This window comes from Macrobrachium rosenbergii, chromosome 12 (genome assembly GCF_040412425.1).
Source record: "Macrobrachium rosenbergii isolate ZJJX-2024 chromosome 12, ASM4041242v1, whole genome shotgun sequence".
NCBI classification, from domain to species: domain Eukaryota; kingdom Metazoa; phylum Arthropoda; class Malacostraca; order Decapoda; family Palaemonidae; genus Macrobrachium; species Macrobrachium rosenbergii.
The window spans coordinates 97,401,558-97,422,253 of NC_089752.1; the positions used below are offsets into that span (position 1 = coordinate 97,401,558).

At 38.2% G+C, this 20,696-nt stretch overlaps 1 protein-coding gene across 1 annotated transcript in view; it reads right to left on the minus strand.

Annotated features, from left to right (window-relative positions):
- The window catches only part of Dip-C (dipeptidase C), a 444,612-nt gene that overhangs the window by 104,170 nt on the left and 319,746 nt on the right, over nucleotides 1-20,696 (minus strand). The window lies entirely within an intron of this gene.

The window sequence follows — 20,696 nt, forward strand, 5'->3', positions numbered from 1 at the left end:
GTAACAGGAAGAAGACCTCGTAGTTGCACTATGAAACAAGTGTTAGGAGAGGGTGAAAAGTAAGATGGAAGGAAGAGAATATGAAAGGAGGTACAGTAAAAGGAATGAAAGAGGTTGCGGCTAGGGGACGAAGGGACGCTGCAAAGAAACCCTTAATGCCTACAGTGCACCAAGTGAGGTTTTGTAAAATTTTTCCTCAAACATAATCTTGGAATTACTGACACCAGGTTCCACCCAGCTTCTCCATGCAATGATGACCAGCAAAATGGCGCTCAGACCTGTGCGAGTACGACGATTTCAAGTCAGTGGCGACATTATTAACAGCGTTAGTCTAATGAAACCTGCAATGGCCAGTGAACTTGAGGCTTTGGTTAGTGCACTATCTATCTCCTCCAACACGGGCGTCTCTGTGAAATTCCGCCACTCACGTCTTTCAAGCGCTTTCATATCCACGAATCGGAAAAAGCTGTTAATGGAGAATTAAATGTTGAAAAATGAAGAAGTTATTTCCTGGGGTGTAGCCTATATTACAAAAACATTTTGAATGTTAATAACTACGTATTGTGTATGGTTAGAGATTAAAGAAAATTGTTATTAAATATAATGCAAATGTTGTGTGATGAATATCTGTAAAATAAAAAAAGGAAAAAATTAAGATAGACTTAAAGTGATGTGCTGAAAACAAATTAAACATTTTTAAATAAAAGATAAAAAATTGTCTATTAAACATCTCTAAATAAAAGATAAAAAATCTCTACTCCTATACACCCTCCTTCCTAATAGTTCTAGGTCCTCCCACTCTTCTGATGCCCACAGAGCCTAGCTGATACTAATAACGTACTATACTCCCAGGGGCTTTGCGAAGGACATGTCCAAGATATACCCACCGCCCTTTCGTCATTATCTCACATGCATTGGGAACTTCCGTAATTTCCCTTTCAGTTCCATTTAAAACTCTTTCCTGGCATCTGAATCTAGTAATTCTTCTAAATACTTTATTCTAAAATCGACAAAATAATTGTTGTCATACCATGGTTCAAGTGCGTACAGTATGCATAATCTCTCTCTAATATGCGATTCCAAACTACTGTATATGAGTTCCAAATACTATTCAGATTGGCCCTTTTCAGTCCTTCACTAAATTCAAGCCCAAGAAAACTTGTATATGCATTGTTAAGAGAAAAAGACCCCTTTGCTACTCTGCATCAGTTTCCACTTGCCCCATGAAACATGTTTATCATGCTTAGAGGAACTGTACTGATTTCAAGTTTCATTCCACGAAAGCCTTTTATTTACTGAGGTACAAAAGTATAATCAGGTATAGGTGGGTTCTGGGTATATGGTATTTATTTACTGAGTTTCTGGTAACCATGAAAGGTGGGTTCTACAAAGGTCAGGTATAGGTGAGTTTCTGATAACCAGGAATAGGTGGTTTGGTGGTAGGATGCTAGGATGCCTCAAAACTCGAGTTTCTAACCAGGAGTGGGTTCTAAGGATTGGCGGTACGATGCTTCCTCAAAACCAGGATAACCATACAGGTGGGTTCTGGGCATACGATGCTTCCTCAAAACTCGAGTTTCTGGATAACCAGGAATAGGTGGGTTCTGGGTATAAGGATGCGATGCTTCCTCAAAACTCGAGTTTCTGGATAACCAGGTACAGGTGGGTTCTGGGCATAAGGTATTGGCGGTACGATGCTTCCTCAAAACTCGAGTTTCTGGATACATGGTTTTCAATTTTCGCTCAGAAATAAAGAGGAGGAATCTTAGTTCTGGGCGCCGTAGCTGATGCAGCTCTAAGCCTCATCCTTTGTGGTCGGAAGGGAAGGGACGAGAGGTGAGTCTGCTTCCGCTAAAAGTTCCTTTAAAATCAATAAGCTTTCGGACCCATGGGACGGTTAGCCCACCACTAAAATCTAAAGTTCAGGACCATCAATTTGCAGGTATTTCCGTAAAAACAGCCGGGGAGGCTTTGATTCAAAGCTTAAGTGTCCTCAGTTTGTTTTCAAAATAAAATCAATGGACTCATGTACCCAAGGTGGCAGTTCATCCCGCAAAAGTCTGAAGTCTATTAATATACTAAATAATATTGTTCTCCCGTTATCACACTATGATGACGGAGACAACAGCATTTGTTGTGATACCATATTAATACTGGATGAACCTACCAACCAATCACACCGTAACGAACGACAGCTTTAGCAGCGTCATCGACACTGCAACAAGCTCCAAAATGAATTCGGAGACGTCACTTCCACAATTTCGTAAATATGTTTACGTTTGTTTTCCCAGAAGGGGAGATCATTTGGTTTTCAGGAGAATGCCAGGCCTGCCATACCAGATAAAATATAGCGGCAGTCATCAAACACGAAAAAATCAAGTAAATTTAGTTTGCCCTTATCTAAAATATATACGAAACGGAAATCTTCCAAAACAGAGCAGGCAGGCCAGCCGCTTTATATACTGGAATTCTTTATGCGGATCGACCCACACTTTTTAATAACGAAGTAATAGGCAACGAGTGACTTTTAATTTAAACGGAACACTGAGATAAGCAGAAAACAGGACACAAGTCGGGCGCAATAAATATATACTGTTTACTTACCGTACGATATCCAAGAAGTCTCACAAAACAAAAAAACCGCTTTTGTTTGCTGAACTGACAAAAGCTCTCATCATTCTAATTAAACATTTGAAGAGCTGGCAACGTTAGTGATTAACCTTTCCTACATTTATTTTTTCTTGGCATGGAGACACTGACTTGTATTCATTCATTCAAATATCTCGTTATTGGCTTCATCACCAAGATCATCATCACTGTAAAGGATATAGAAACCGTTTTAACGCGTGAGAGTGGACATCATATCACAACCTACAAAATTATCTTGAAACAACTGATGGCGCTGATGTCTATCTGTATCTGTATACGTATGTATGTATATATATATACATTATATATATATATATATATATATATATATATATATATATATATATATATATATATAATTATTAACCACAATGCACTATTAACTTTTTGAATTCTTTTCATTTTTCAGATACGCTTTTACTACATTGTGGTTATTACTATTACATGTGTATCTGGTAAAACGAGATAGGCTTGCTCTCTCTCTCTCTCTATGTGTGTGTATTAATTCATTTGAGAGATCATTCATGGTATTGTCTAAAGTCAAGGCTTGAATTCAGCCTTTAATGTTCTTTAGCGATAAGATAACATGTATTGAGAGATTTCTTTTGACTATCATTCCAAGAGTGGTTCTGAAATAATCCTGCTTAACAGATCAGAGTATAGTGTATGAGAGAGAGAGAGAGAGAGAGAGAGAGAGAGAGAGAGAGAGAGACTGCTAAGAGTTGCACTACGCAGAATCAATACAAAGCGTAGTAGAGGATTCACATCAACCCCGCCCACCTCCTCTCTCTCTCTCTCTCTCTCTCTTCTCTCTCTCTCTCTCTCTCTCTCTCTCTCTCTCCCGCGTCGTACTTTCTCAACCAGCTACTCAAATCTCCCTACAGTGGACGCTGGACGATTACTGTTGAAAAGCCTAATTTCTTCATTCAGCGATTATTCTAAACCTTTTCACGCAGCTAAATTTACCAATATTTTCTTTATGTTTATTTAAATAATTAAACACCGTTAGGTCATATTATATATAAAAAACTAGAAATGTGTCAATTTTTTGGGTAATATTCAAGGATGGTCGATTTCCCCATACGCAGTGCTTCTGTTCAGTATGGTGTTAGGGACCACGTGTACCACTGGCACAGGTTTATGGAATTTCATCTTTGCTACGTAGGAATTTTCATATAATGCTATAAAATGAAAAAAGCAACTTCAATATGTACATCGAAATTGGACTGGGTGCAGGCCGAAGCTTGTTGGATCTTGTAATCAATGAAAGTTCTAGGGGAAATTGCAGTGACAAAATAAATACATAATACACTAACAGGCAACTTCCTTTTACGATGATCCAAAATTAACCAGAACGTCTCCACGACTTATCACACATATATGTATAAACTACAGTACTATACCATTTTTGCAAAACATCAAATTTTGCTCATTTATACAGTAAATAACCATTTATTAAAACCAAGGCACGCCCATTGAATTTCGTTCATTGATAATACAAGATGGACCGGCCTCCTTTGTTTACAAACATACTTCGTTCGTGATATCGCCACTAGAGGGCAACGCCATAGCCTGGTCTCTTTAAGAATATCTGAACCAAAAATCAGGCTAAACCTATGAGGTTTGACGTTCAATAGCTAAGGATAGTGCGAATACAACAACAACTATGCCAATAAACGAAGATAATATGCACTGGAAATAAACCATAACCGGTTAAACGTGTTAGCAAAAGTGTTCTCGTACGTCTGGTTGACTGAGTCTGACACACTTCCTCTAAGTTGCGTCACCCAACATTCGCCCAGGGTGACTTGCCTGGAAGATTTTACCCTCCGAGCCGCACGGAGATGGCAAGCCTTAATCGCCTAGTCAACAAACTCTTGCCATTACAATATCATATGTAAAACCTGCATCAGAGGTATTCAGAGCAACAGAAGTCTTGAAATTATATTTGACTAGTGTAGTTATAAAGAATATCAATAAATGAAAGTCGATTTAAAATACCGAATTCAAAATAAAACTGACAAAGAATTGATTCTGGACTATTCTGGTGCGAGCTCGCGAGACTGGTGAGGAAAGGGAACGGGAGGTGGGGGGGAGGGGGGTTTAAAGAGTAAGGGAGGCTGTCTGTGTATGTGGTTCTCCGTGGGAAATCATTACCGAGGAGGCGCTCAAGCAACCTCGAGTCCCCAAGCCTCAGTCTCTTTCCCCATTCGCTCTTCCGGAAGCGAACGAACGAACGCGACAGCATTTGTAGTCAGTTATGGGAGAGGGAAGAGAAGATCACAGTATTGGGTCCATTTTCATTTTCGCGAGTATACATGTTAGGTGCATGATATTAAGAGATTTCACTTTTACAGTTGTGAGGCAAAATGGATAAAAAAAAAAACTATTATATACAATAAATTCCAGTCAATTATAAATGAAAACAATTTAGATTCCCCATACTAAACAGTGGTTATGCACTGTCATCGCAGTAACAAAATAAATGCTAAAATTTACCCAAAAGGACGCTACAGTTTCCTGCAAAACAAAGTCCACCGGCCCCAGCCTCCTACAAAGAAGCAGGTTCCATCCGTCTTACCACAGAGGTAAATAAGTCAACTAGACTGTAAGAAGAAAATTGGCCAAATCTTAATCGGCTCGCACCAAAAACTACCGTAATCACACGGCAGTGAACACCCAGGGAGCACATACGCCAATGTCCCACTGTACGTGCGCATCAATTTGTTTTCACCTGCCTGTGAATAAATTATTTCGAGAACGGATGCGCGGACTTTGATATCATCAAGCTTAGACTTGGTTTCTGGGGTGAAAAATTAATATTGATATTACACACTCAAGGGTCACCGTACGTTGTACGGCACAAAATGACTTTACATCAGGTTTCATGAAGGTGACCCCACACAAAACGGACACACACGAACGAATGGAACCAAATGTAAACTTACAGGGGAAAATAAACAAATACAGAATGTCAAACTGATGCAATTCGTCTCCAAATTACAAAACTTTCAACCTAGAAATGAGGAAACAACTGAATATTAAAAGCAATACATATTTCACAATATTTCTTTCGCTAAAAGTCTCCTTCTGAACCCTAAACTACGAAATTACTTGAAAAACTAAATCATTCGGCTAAAGAAATCGCTCGGGCATTACTGCCACCTTCTGGTTTATTTCCCGTTTTCAAACCTCAACCTCAACCAACTGGTTATCCTTAGCGTTGGCGCATTTTCTCGTGTCCCCAAATTCTGTCATGCAACCTCGGAGAGGCCGGATTAAACCAGTCACAGCATTCCCAGACAAGACAGTTTATAAAGGTCGGCACGTATATTTGCAATAATGATTGGCGCTCGTTTTTGAAGTGAGACGTGCTCGTTTAACACTCGCGTTTTCACGGGTCTTGGTAAGTACCGGTTCGTTACGATAATTCAAAATACTCTTCTGTGCACTCAGGAAAATTCCAAAGGGTATTGTCAAGAAAGTATAAAAAAGGTTGCAATGTGTAGAGAAACTCGAGAACACACAGCTGCGCTATACATACACGAACAGAAAGGGGGAAAGAGAGAGAAAGGTATTTACAGTCAAGTGTGAATTTTTGTTCCATTGTTCGTAAGATTAACCACTTTTTTACGACTGATGTTCATAAGGCTTGAATTCTTATGTGAAGTCGCACAAAATACCCACTTGTACAATCTCTTCTTTTTTCCTAAAATGTTATGATATCTACTAAATATTATCCACTAAATATCCGTTAAACGTCACTACGATGCTGTGATACAAAGGTGATCTCAAAAAATCATAAGGAGAATTCTGGATTAGTAAAAAAAAAAAAAAATCGACGTTCTTTGGCCTTTATGAAAAAAAATTGTGATCTCAGAAAAGAATACAATAAAATTATTTATCAACTTTGAAATATCATACAGCCGGGCTATGGATATATATTTTATTTATTTCCTTAGTAAGTATTTTGCTACCTCTCATAGTAAATATTAAATAACCGATGCAATACCGGTTCAACCTAACGTAGACATTCAATTTTCATGAGCTCCATATCAGAAATTATAAAACATGGAAACTTCACATCAATTTTACTCGATGGGACTCGCAATTTCTCTATAACAAGTCATTTGATTATCATTTCTATGTTACTCGCTTTACAAGTGATCGATCTCGTACTATTCTGATGATTTATCTTCTGATAAATGTCAAATCTACTGGTTACTTTCACCAGATCAATACCAACGCAAAAGAAATATAACGAAAACTGAACGCCTTGATTTCTTAATTACAAAATCCTGCCAAAATTCATCGAAAATACGAAATAATAAGACTTTCTCTCCAATGCTGACACTCGCACCCGTGTCAGGCATAAGAATGTGGCAATTACCTCAGATAGATTATTTGTAGAATGTACACGCTAAAATATTTGTCAACCCGAATAGTAGGATAAAATTATATTTGTTAATTTTTGGTAAAGTTACGTCAAATTTGATAAAATTCTGCTTGTAACAGTTAAAAATGTACAGTATTGTATATTTTCTCCAGTAAAAGATAAAAAAAAATGATCTCAGAACAAACTAAAGTACATCTACCCCAGCCACATCCTTGATTACAGCTGAAATATACCCATGTTTAGGGTTTCAATCAAGTGGTAGGCCCGCTCCCCCCCTTTTTTTTTTATTACCTCAGATTTTACTGATACTTACAAAATACTATAGACATGTTGTATGGAAAGACAATGTTCGTGAAAACCTACAAAAAAAAAAAGACAATAAACTAACCACTAATTTTTCTAATACTGAACGTTCAATTAAGTTTCCCCTGATGCCAAGGACAAAAAAAAAGGGGGGGGAGACAAAAACTTTTTCAATAACTATCCTGTTTTATCTGCAATACTGATCTTTACGTAGCCGGTAAAATCGTTCATATCTCTAACAACGAAATACGATCGCATCGAACTCGACATAAATACTCATAAGTATATGACTTCGCAAAAACAGTTTCAGATATTTAAACAGGGGATGCCATTGTGCTTCGGATAATACACGCACCCTATGCAAAACGAAAGGACATCAGACGGACTGAAAAACAAGGCTCCAGTCCAAAACCAGGACAAATATCGCCGCGTTCAATCAGAATCGACGAGGTCGTTAACAGCGTTATCGAGAGATTTACAAATGAACCAACAACAACAGATGGACATAAAGAGATTAAACGGGGCTGCAGGAGGAGACAGCTGATATTCTGCAGCCGTTTCACTGACTGAGGCCGGGGTAGAAAATAATATTATACATAAGCTGGGGCTGATTCGTTCAGTCAGTCACTTCAAATTGAAACACGACATTTTAATTCTTATGCACATTACAACTTCTTTCGCATTCATACTCACTGTCAGGTTTATAATGGCAAATCTTGAAAGTGTTTAAAGTACTACTTACATATACAATGCATAGTTTGAATATGTCCATTTTAAAACTGAGCGAGCTCAAAAAGAAAGAAAAAAAAAAAGAAATGAGGCAAGTACGCCAGCATGATTTGTAATGTCACTGACATGGAATAAAGCGGGGCGGCACAGGTGTAAGAAAGGAAGGATTCTCTTTCTCTCTCTCTTGTTTTTTTTTTTTTTTTTTTTTTGGGGAATTTTGACCACTGTTGAACTACAATATGCAACATTTTAAGCTGGAATCGACTGGAGAGCTTTCCCTCATTGGAACAGAACAGAATAGAATACAGAATTTAGGCCAAAGGCTAAGCGCTGGAACTTATGAGGTCATTCAGAGCTGGAAGGGAAGTTGAGAGCAGGTAGGTCTGAAAGGTGTAACAGGAGGAAAAACTCCCAGCTGCACTATGAAACAACTCTTAAGAGAGGGTAGACAGCAAGATGGAAGAAAGAGAATATGAATGGGGGTACAGTCAAAGGAATGAAAGGAGTTGCAGCTAGGGGCCGAATGGATGCTGCAAAGAACCTTCAATAATGCTTACAGTGCACCCTGTGAGGCGCACTAACGGCACTACCCCCCTACGCGGTTTACTTCATGTTTTTTTTTTTTTCTTATTAACTTAGTTACAATGTTTATGGCCACCTTCCACATATTCTACAATCGAGAGAGAGAGCAAATGAAGGTAAAGGAACCGGATTTTCATCCTGGCGTGTATAGGTCACCGCAGTCATTGCATGACTCAAATTTAGTTAAAGGGTAAAAGACCAAGGCAGGAGTTATTTGTTGCATGTCAGGCGCAGGAGACACCCGTCACATAATACAAATAGTTTGACCTACTTATCCCTCGCGCAACCTTCGACCGCTTCCGAAAATGAGGAAACGGAACACTTTGTCAACTTTCTTGTCGTTGATGTCTTGAAGGACAGAGAAAAACAACGAAATAAAAACAGGACACATGTAACCGTTAAGATTACGAGGTCCATTATCTAAATTCCACTCTTGCCTAGGCGTTGTTTATTAGGATGTGAAACACTTCCATCAATCAGAGCAAGTAACTTTTTTAGCTCTTGGTAGCCGGCCAACAGCTGAGTCAAGCCGCTGCGTTTTCCGTAATGCTACCAGCCTCTGGTTGACTGACACACCCCGCGAAGCGGGTTCTTCTTTCTTTCAGCAATCGTGGAAGTCAATTTCTTTCAGTCGTATTAAGTAAGGATCGTTCTTAAAAAAGCTACTCTTAAAGTACTTTGTTAATGTCATGAATTCAGTCGTCGTGTCTGATGTAGTGAACTGTTGCCGAAGGCTGAAAGTACTCAGAAGTCGCTCTACGGGGTATGTTGCACAATTATGCTGACTTGCATGAACAGTTCTACTAAAAGATTAAATACTTGCAAAGACAGTTCTAAAAACATAACAAGGATTTACAGGCAGTTCTATCACCACATTAAGAAGTGCTACGTCAACGTACGAGTTTGTACGAGACAATTTTAAGCACAATAAAAAGCCATACCCAATGCCCTGAAAATGATGGAAGGAAGAGTATATATGGGGGGAGGGGTATACTCAAGCACTCTCCAGGGGTCACGCATTCTTCGAAATTCACCGAAAAGGACAGGGCGGAACTACGGACTTCTTTTCCTGTTTACGCAGAGAGACCAGAAGACCTACACCGACAAAGTAATGCTTCGTTCCCACTTCAGAAAATGATGTCAGCGGTTATGCCCCCTTTGTTAGGGGGACACTTTTGCAGTAAGAAGATATTGATATTTCAAATGTTGTAAACTTATGTACATATATAATTATACGGAGATAAAATCATATACAAAAATATCCAAGCAAGCACGAGTACCAACACAACTATCAATATATATATATATATGTATATATAATATATAATATGAATGTATGTATGTATGAATGTATGTATGTATGTATGTATGTACATACATATGTTACATATATACACACCCACACACACGCGGTCGCGCGCGACACGAAACATAAAAAGTGGCAAAAATCCTTCAAAAAGAATCTAAGTGATTCAGCAGAGAAAATCGCTTCTAACGGATACCACACACTTACAGGAAAATCAAGCACAACGTCAAACGCACTCCATACAGTATATCGGCTAAATGTACAACAAACACCGACTGCATGCCAATTAATCCTGTTTTCATGCTAAACTTTGCGAGCCAAGGTTAAAGGAGTCGATTGCAAAATCACATCCAAACATAATGTACTTGAAAGTTATTTACAACCTTCGTGTTAAGCATGATATAATTGGAATGTTTATCAACGCACGCACTGTGTTTACAAGTCCGCAATCTTTCTGTTTCCAAATATACAGTTTGAGTTTATTACTCAGATGATTCCACTTGGGTACAGACACCATCTAGGTTAACTACTAAAACATCATGGGTCTTTGCAGTAATAATTTCAACAATTTCACCATTTATCCCTCATTATTATTATTATTATTATTATTATTATTATTATTATTATTATTATTATTATCGGTAAAGAAATCCACTACGATGTCAGTGTATATATTTATAAATTAAAATTATATATTAAACGATTTATATATATATATATATATATATATATATATATATATATATATATATATATATATATATATATATATATATACTATATATATATATATATATACTGTATATATGGCGTCATTGTGAATTTCTTCGCTGTTTTAGTGACTCATGCGATTACGAGGTTTTTATAAATAATTATCATTACTATGGCGAAGAGGACAACGATAATGATATAATTTTATGAACTATCATTGTATTTAATATGATTAATCTTGTTTTTTATCAACTATTAATGGAAGATACGGCAAAATTGTCCTGATAAAATATATAAACGGTAATAGATTCTTGAATAACAGACCATCCCGTCCCTTTAAGCTCTGAAAGGCATTCAAGGCCTTCATCAACTAAACTTACGATAAAAACGACCAAACATACTTAATAACTCCTTAAATCCAATAACCACACAAACAACTGTTAACAAAGGAAAACTAAAAACATGAGGAAAAAAACGTGATTAGGAAAAATATTTGAGGAAACTACACGAAACGAGATGAGAATTCTGAAAACCAAATAAGCAGACTGCAATCGACCACCATTTCCGGACTACGGCCAATTGAGCTAATTAGCAGTAAATAGTGCAAGTGCGGGACTCAATTCAGGCGATGGAAAAGGCGGGACTTCATTTACAAATAAAAATCAACTCACTATTAATTACGCAAGATTGGATATTCAGCGAGTAAACACGGCGTGATCATAATGCTAATTGCCTAATTACAAGTCATTAATTTATTTACACATCTAATAATTCGACCGTTCAGTCTGCAAAGCTACTTCCGGGTGACACATACCAATATTAGATCAAAATCGACCATTCTGCAATACTTCATCATCATCACCTCCAAAGCCGCATGACGCACATGTAGGGACCGCTGGGAAATTCCACTGCTCGTCTTTCCTGTGCTTTATCTTCCACAAATCTCCACTCACTTCAACCCTCCCTTCTCGTAGTTCTCATCCAAGTGAGATGAGATTCTACAATTGATGTTCCTAATTCAAATACGTATAAGTAAGTATACCTTAGTTTTACCAGACCACTGAGCTGATTAACAGCTCTCTAGGGCTGGGAAGGATTAGACTTATTTTACGTGGCTAAGAACCATTTGGTTACTTAGCAACGGGACCTACAGCTTATTGTGGAATCCGAACCACATTATAGCGAGAAATTAATTTCTATCACCAGAAATAAATTCCTCTAACTCTTCATCAGCCGGCCGCGGGATGAAAAGCCCATCGAATGACAATCTAAAGCTCTACCGAGTCGGCCAACAGAGGGCTTTCAAATACGTATAGACCGACCAAACTTCGAGGGGGAAGGAATTAAAAAAAGGAGCACTTCAAACCGGAAAAAAAAACAAACGCATGTGAACTGAAAGAGCAAAAACGTAAACAGATGCTAAAGCCTAAACTTCGACATCGTTCGTCAGGAAATTAGAGTTATGTTGCGCATCATGTTTCGTTCAAGATTCTAACTTACGAAAGTTTCAGTCTTTCGTAAAGCATTTTGACATTTGAACTGGTTTCTGGAACTTTTCCAATCCCAACTTCGCCTTGACTATTTCTGGTGATCGTTACTACTACTACTACTAAAGGAAAGACTCACTAGTATACAACGGCCAGAAGTAAATACATAAATAGCTAAAAGTTGTGATTCATAATAACGCAAATATCCACTTGCGACACCGAAGATATAGCTGGCACCAAGGAAACATGACGCATTTCTCCCTACAGAGGTGGCAAATAAAACTCTGTTCATTGTCAATATTGAGTTTAATTCCTATGTTAATGTTATCGAATGAACTGTTTAATTATAATCTATACATACAAGCACACACACACATATACTGTATGTATATATATATATATATATATATATATATATATATATATATATATATATATATATATATATATATATATACTACTGTGCAAACCCAGTATTCGTACTATGGATAAGGCAAACACTTTTGCAGTTACGACTTCCAAACAGTGCATTCACTTGCCCCTTCTGCTATAACCATTCCCATCAGCTCTATTATTCAGAACTGCCCTTTCGCACATGGGAAAAAAAGTTGAGAAAAATCAACTGAAAGGAAGCTTCCTCCATAAGTAATTTATTGCATCCACCTGCATAGCCCCTATTCAAACTACCTGCATCGGCCATCTTTGAAAGAGGTGGAAAAGCACTGGTTGTGGACCTTCCCATCACCGACTGACTCCCCGCCATACAATTTCCCTCTGGATCAACAACCTCCCTTCTCGAAACTTTTTTTCTATTTCTTTTTTTCTTTTCGAGACAAATAAACGGGCCTGTCTCCGGCTTAACCGACTCAAAACTTATCAGCAGCGTGAAAAGCCCTGAGACTCTGGCTTTTTATATTCTATTTCTCTTTCCCTTTTTCCTTCTGCCATTTTTTCCCTCCCTCTCGGTCGAAGCTTCTGCAATACCGGATCTTTCACCAGGGGCTGCGCTCCTTCCCTTTCCCATGGCATCGGATTCACAAAAGGGGCAATCAAATATGCATATCCAATGGATTTGGGCTTAACGATCTGCATATATGGTCACAAAAGCTCTGCCGTTTCTTCGAAAGAAAATTTTCGCTATGTTGCGCGGCGCCGTGTAATTAATAACGGCTAGTTGTTAATATGCACATTGCATACTAGCACGACAGTTTTTAGTGCTGATTTATGATCACGGCATCGGTTTTACGTTCCTCTGTATTTAAAAATACTCATCGTCGTATTCACATTTTTTTCACATTCGTTCGTGTCCTGATTTCGCTAATGGTCAGGATACTGGTTAATATGTTTCCATATCAACATGTATAATAAAACGAGATGATCGCATGTCAAGAACGCACATGCTTGTTATTTCACTGCGTATGCGCGTCTTCGCTATTTAAAATCCCGCTTACTATATCAAAACCAGTCATTCCCGATACTGGATCCAAGCGGGCCCCTTCCGCTTAATGTTTCAAATCCTGCTAAACACACACACACACACACACACACACAAGAACCATAAAATAACAAATTCTAAAGGTAGTTTATATTTTTCCTAGGATACAAACCTAAGCTTTCATAAACGGTATGAAAGGAGTCAATCGCGCAAGGGGCGCTTCGGCTATCTTGGCTCGAAACAAAATCCTAACGTCTAGGCCTAGACCTACTGCCTGAAGCCCCTTCTCTCTTACTGTAATCTCAGCAGTCGATGGGTCTGGTTGTCTTAATTACTTACCCATCGTTTTTACGATGCGAAAGAAGCGTGTAAAACCAATTAAATAACTCAACGTCTGATTCAAACATACGTCCAGAGATGCCCGATCAAACGTTTTACTCTTTGCTGACAACAGAACCGCGTTCCATTTCCACTCCTGCTCCACTCACATACCTACCGTACCCACACGAAGGCTTGTTTAGACAGGGCATATGAATATTCAAATTAATTTCCATTCACAGGATCCTGAACATACAAACCCATTCAGCATTCGTAGTGAGTTAAATTTACTAAATATTAAACCAATTTGCATGTTTTACACGTGGATATGACATTGTTACCCTAAGCTGTAACGCTGCCTAAACAGGTTAAATCTGAAGTCAGTTGTTACATGTATATATATATATATATATATATATATATATATATATATATATATATATATATATATATATATATATAATTTATCAAGGATATATCCCGAATATTTCCATCCTGCGCTACAGTTCTACGATCGCTGTAGGCGATTTGAGCAAAATCACGGTCTAGAATAACTCGCCGAAGAGGTGAGCGAACTTTTGTTGAAAATGCTGCTGGCTTGTAACTATAGTTCCATACGCAGGATTCTCAAACAATAATCTCGTAGTTGGTAAAGGGTTGCTGGAGCCTTCCATTTGCATTTGCAAGCTGCTCTTCTTTTGGATAAGATTCGGAACAGACTCTCGTTGAAAAAAAAAATCTTATTCTCATCTTCATAACCATTCCTTTTTTATAGACAAGAAGCAGATTGATATCCATTTCGCGAGAATGATTCAAGGACAGCGATGTTACTTAAGGATGCACCCTTCCTCTCCCGCTTTTTCTTTCCTTACGCTGGTCCTTATGGCTCGCTGCCGAGGAACCAGCATTCGATCCCACAGCAGGGCGAAAAAGGGATTTGCACGGCCGCACGAGTAGGTTTCCTTATTAAATCCAGTATGCCTGTTTTGACCTATGAACAGATTGTTAGAAAAATATATAGATACCATTTCCAAACTAGAACAGGTGAAGACATAGAACATGTAATCCTAGAACAACCACAGTAAAAATCGGTGGCTGGTAATAAAGTCACAATTTTGGCTAGGAAAAAAGTCACATTAATTTATGATGGCCGGTAATAAAGTCACAGGGAAAATTTACAAATTTCTTGGGGTCATTATCTTTATATTTACAGCCTTTTGTTTATGTTTTTACGGTAACCCTCAACGGGCTTGTACTAAACACGCCGCAAAGGTGGATATATACCGGGTAAAAAAAAACCAACGGGCTTGTACTAAAAACGCCGCAAAGGTGGATACATACCGGGTAAAAAAAAAAAAAAAAACCAACGGGCTTGTACTAAAAACGCCGCAAAGGTGGATACATACCGGGTAAAAAAAAAAAAAAAAAAACCAACGGGCTTGTACTAAAAACGCCGCAAAGGTGGATACATACCGGGTGAAAAAACAACGGGCTTGTAAAAAACGCCGCAAAGGTGGATACATACCGGGTAAAAAAAAAAAAAACAACGGGCTTGTACTAAAAACGCCGCAAAGGTGGATACATACCGGGTGAAAAAAAAAAAAACCAACGGGCTTGTACTAAAAACGCCGCAAAGGTGGATACATACCGGGTAAAAAAAAAAAACAACGGGCTTGTACTAAAAACGCCGCAAAGGTGGATACATACCGGGTTAAACCCTTGGGGTCACTATCTAGGAAAGATTAATGTGACTTTTTCCCCTGACTTTTTTCTGTGACTTTTTTACTTGCATTCTAGACATCTTCCACATTCTGCAACCGACTCCTTTTCCTGCCTATTTGAAGGCATTATTAACCCAGTGTGTATCCACCACGCGTCACCTCCGAGATGCTAGTACTAAACATGGCGGAAGCTCAATGGGATGCCGTGTTTAGTACTATACTTCTAGCTACGAAAGGTTGAGTACTTTCCTATAGTTAGCGGCGCTGACACGTTTCCCATCTTGTCGAAGGAGGTATTTAACCCTAAACCTTTACACTTTCAGGATTAACCTCGAGGTTAAGGATAATCCTGAGAGTGGACATACTAGAGCATACTGTCCAGCTATTGGCTTGTATTTACAAGACGTGACTTCGTTTTTAATTAATGTATGCATGCGTATGTATGCATATATGTTAACATATGTACTTATATTAAAAAAGATATGTAATATATATATATATATATATATATATATATATATATATATACACACATATATACATACATACATACATACATACATACATACATACATACATATAAAGACCTTTAATTAAATTCTGTGCTGAGCAATTTGAAAAATGTACTGCAAGGTCCAAGTATAATGTTTTGATCTTCGTGTTTTGTTTTTGTACTGACGAATGGAGGGAGGTGACAGACAATCCTCTTATTACTCTGAACCGTGGTCACTTCCCTTAATTATCTATACACGAGGATAAGGCAGTGCCGCTCAAAAAAAAAAAAAAAAAAAAAAAAAAAAATCAAACCAAATTATCACCCTTTTTCCTGAAAAGTTTGAACGGGTCTCAACCTTTTGTAGCCACTCGGGACGAAAGATATCGTTAATTAATATATATAAATATATAAATGGCTGTATATAATACTTTGATCCCACTGAACTTTTTATAACTGAAGAAAAAAATTCCTATCATGGATGTACTTACTGCATCAGACGAAGTTATCGTACTGCTACCTAAAATTCGATATTATTTTCGTATTTTTCTTGTCTGCTTTTAAAAGACGTAAAGTGTCCATACTTAGCGGATAATGTTAATGAATGTATTACAGATTTAAATCCGTGAAGCCTTAGGCAACTTTCCTCCTCGGATAACACTAAATCTCTCTGCATCGCAATTACACTCTCTATAATAGGCAACAATAAGTGGGCATAACAGGACCAAGTTGCGACACAAATTTATTTACTATGGTTTTTTGTTTAGAATAATATTGATAATGGGGAGCCGGAATAACATCAGCATCCTCGAGTCAGTCTGTTTCCAAACGAGGCAATAACAAGGGAAGCTTTCCGAAATGCGCCATGTGATTATAACGTCCTTGTTGCAGGACGTAACCCTCAGTAACCTATTCTCGGAGGGACCATCACTCCCTCACTCCCTTTAATGGCCTCTGCACCCCTCACTCTCCTCTCTTTATTCTCTCCCTCCCTCACAGCAGCGTATGGAGTTGACACCTTGTGACAAGGGCCGCGCGGTCCACGCACTTTCTAAATAACCTACTCACCAGCAGACTGACCACACCGTAGAAGGAAAAACAACACAATAACAAATCAGTTACTTCCAATCCCGGAGTACGTAGTTTCACAAACCTTGTTAGTATCAGTAACCTTGTTACTTCCACGGTCTAGAAAGGGTCTTGCTAGACTGTGATTACTTCGGCAATGACTATTTCCACCATTACTTCAACAACAATTAAAATCCAAAGGAATGATCATCATTATCTTAACAGTTCTGTGTAGATTATTTTCATACTAAACCGGAAAATTCCTTTTCGAACATTTAATTGCACGCAGTTTTGATTTACAAACAGCCTCCGCATCCCCCCTGCTCCTTTGCACACGATAAAATGATTTTAGATCCATCTCATACAACAAGCAGCATTTATAGTTGCAACACGAACAGCCGTTATTAAACATGATAAAAAGAAAAACTTCATTATGCACGATAATCGTTGATACAGTTTCTCGGAGCTATGTCACTAACGAATCTAATTAACGGTTACCATAATCATAATTAGCGGTTACCATAACCATTATTAGCGTGGGTTGCTTTCCGAAAGCTGACGAGGGCAGTCTGTAAACTTACGCTTATTCAAGAAACAATAAAGGAAAATTTTTAGTCCCTAAAAACGGCTGAGAGGCAGTTAGTTGGAAATTTACCTAATCACACCCCGTTTCATTCACATGGTGAAATAAAAGACTAAATCAAGAAGAGCAGATAAAAAAAAATACAGCCATAAAAATGCTGGAAAGGAATGCGAGCTGTAAGGGTCATTTCTGAACTGATGATAATAATGAAATTTAACCATAAACTTAACCAGAAGCATATGTTCTACTCTCTCACTCACTCACTCACACACACGCTAAAAACTATTGTGTCTGCAGTAAGATTATAAAACCGTAGAGTATATTAAAATAAATAAGATCTCAACATTCTGAATGACAACTCATTACACTACATATGGAAAATAAATAAAGCTACTCCGTTCACTGATCTCACTAAAAAATTAGAATGATAAAAGAAGTGACTTAGTTGCTATTCGATCCGCACACACAAAGTGCATACTTTGTCAATGACATTTCTTTTGATGAAATCAAAGTTTTAGTCATCCACTCACACAGCCCTGATCAAGTATTCGACTTTTTCCTTATTTTCTTGTCTACCTAATGCCTGCACCGCTGAATGACCTCATAGATTCCACAGCTTAACTTAACCTAACCTTTGGCCTGAATTTTATATTCCAATCAACTTAAATGAGGTGTTTTTTTAAATAATATTTAGAATCGCGTCTTTCTATTCATGACCCTCGCTACGTCACAAAAAAAGGTGTAACTATATTTGTTAAACCTTGTTACCACCAGACCTCTGCTGGTCAGTTCAAAGGCTTCTTTTCGATTCTTGTTTATCGAAACCGATTTCTTGTGTGAAGTCTGAACCTAAAACGGGAGCGAATTACTCTTCTTGTAGCGCGTTTGTACTATCACCCAAAAGCGTTGTAAATGCGAGTGCTAATTTACACTCATTAACAAGCGTTCGACTCTCCGACCGGCCAATGAAAAATAAGAAGAATTTATTTCTGGTGATAGAAATTCATTTCTCGTCATAATGTGGTTCGGATTCCACAATAAGATGTAGGTCCCGTTGCTAGGTAACCAGATGGTTCTTAGCCAAGTAAAATAAATCTAATCCTTTGGGCCAGCCCTAGGAGAGCTGTTAATCAGCTCAGTGGTCTGGTTAAAGTAAGGTATACTTAACTTAATCCTTCATACTATTAGTCTGGGGTACTTCTACAACTAATTCCATTCCAGAGAATTAATGAATGGCAAATCTGAGCAACTTTGCAACTGCTAAAGACAATGAGATGAGACGGAGAATCACTTCCACCCTTTTCCAACAAATAGAGTCTTGGCATTTATCATCCTTGTCGCTTCTCGTCTGTCCAAACTACCGACCGCCTACAGTATATCCCTCTACCCGAAAGTTGATCCCTCTTTCATTTCGCTTTCCCCTCCACCAGCGCTTTCCTTCCCTTGGCTGTTCCATGCTCTCATTCGGCCCCGTCATGCACTTGTTATTCCCTCTTTGTCTACGTCTGTCTACATGTCCAACTCTCTTCCCTTTCCTTGCCCTCATCCTCCCCCTCTCCTATTCTCTCTTTCATATCTCTCCCCCTGTACTTACGATCAGTAAGCTTTCCGTCACTTGAAGCATCCATTCTTTTCCTATCTTCGTTCTAGAAAATACAAGTTTATTTTCATTTCAGTGATTTTCAGTTCGTATACCTTTTTTTTTACCATGTCAAATGGGAGAGTCGAAGAGATTCTAATTGATGAAAGAAATGCTTACCTGCAGTTAAGTCATGAGAGAGAGAGAGAGAGAGAGAGAGAGAGAGAGGACGCATGATTAGATAAGGGGATAATGGCAGTTACAGAAGGGGAGAATGACAAATTCTCGCTTAAATGCGGATACAACCGGAGTCCAAATCTCCATACAGGGCTCCTAGAAATCGATGAACAGTACGGTGAGAGAGAGAGAGAGAGAGAGAGAGAGAGAGAGAGAGAGAGAGAGAGAGAGAGAGAGAGAGAGCTTCCAAATGTCATAACAACCAACTCCACCTCATCCTCATCAAAATCACACAATGAAAATAACTAAGAATATAAGGTTGTAAATAACAAAGAGCTTCCAAAGAAGGAAAGGGTAACTTGGAAGGAATCGAAACTAACGGAGAGAAGGAAGTTGCAAAAACTTGGTCAAAACTCTTACTCTGCATTCGACGACTGGACAGGAATCGTTAACGAAAACATGAAATATAGCCATGTATAATAGCATAAGAGCTGCCAGTTGGTTCTGTAACACTATTCCTGTTCTCAGGAGCCACTACTTGAAGCAACAAAATAGCAAGAGCACAGACCGTGCGCGCGCGCAACACACACACAAATCGTTCATATATAGTACATGCATATTTATGTTACATGTAAATTCTTCACACACACACACACACATATAGCCATTACCCAAATTCTGTAGAATTAAGCAGCAGTCTATTTAAGAACACAGGAATTGACATAAACGGCAAAATCCAATCAATTTCAATGACACCATCTCTTCAAATATACGAATGTGACAATGTTTGAAATCGAGTATCCCTGGACCCTATTCTGCACGCATCGATTAACGGCCACGCATTCATTGTGTAAGTCTTTATTGTTCCTAAGACTGACAAGACATGAAGGATTCTAACATTTTTCTGGCACATGTCATTAATTTAACTCACGCTATTTTACAACGACCTGACCTAAATTCAACACTAGCTATAGAAAACATTTAACTCATGCTATTTTACAACGATCTGACCTAAATTCATCACTTTAGCTATAGAAAATAGAAAACTATGACAAGATTTACTGCATATGAATAATTATGTTCCATTTTCCAAGATGGAATACCCATTCCTGCAGCATGTATAAACAAGCATAAACAGAGCAAATGAGAAGAAAATCAG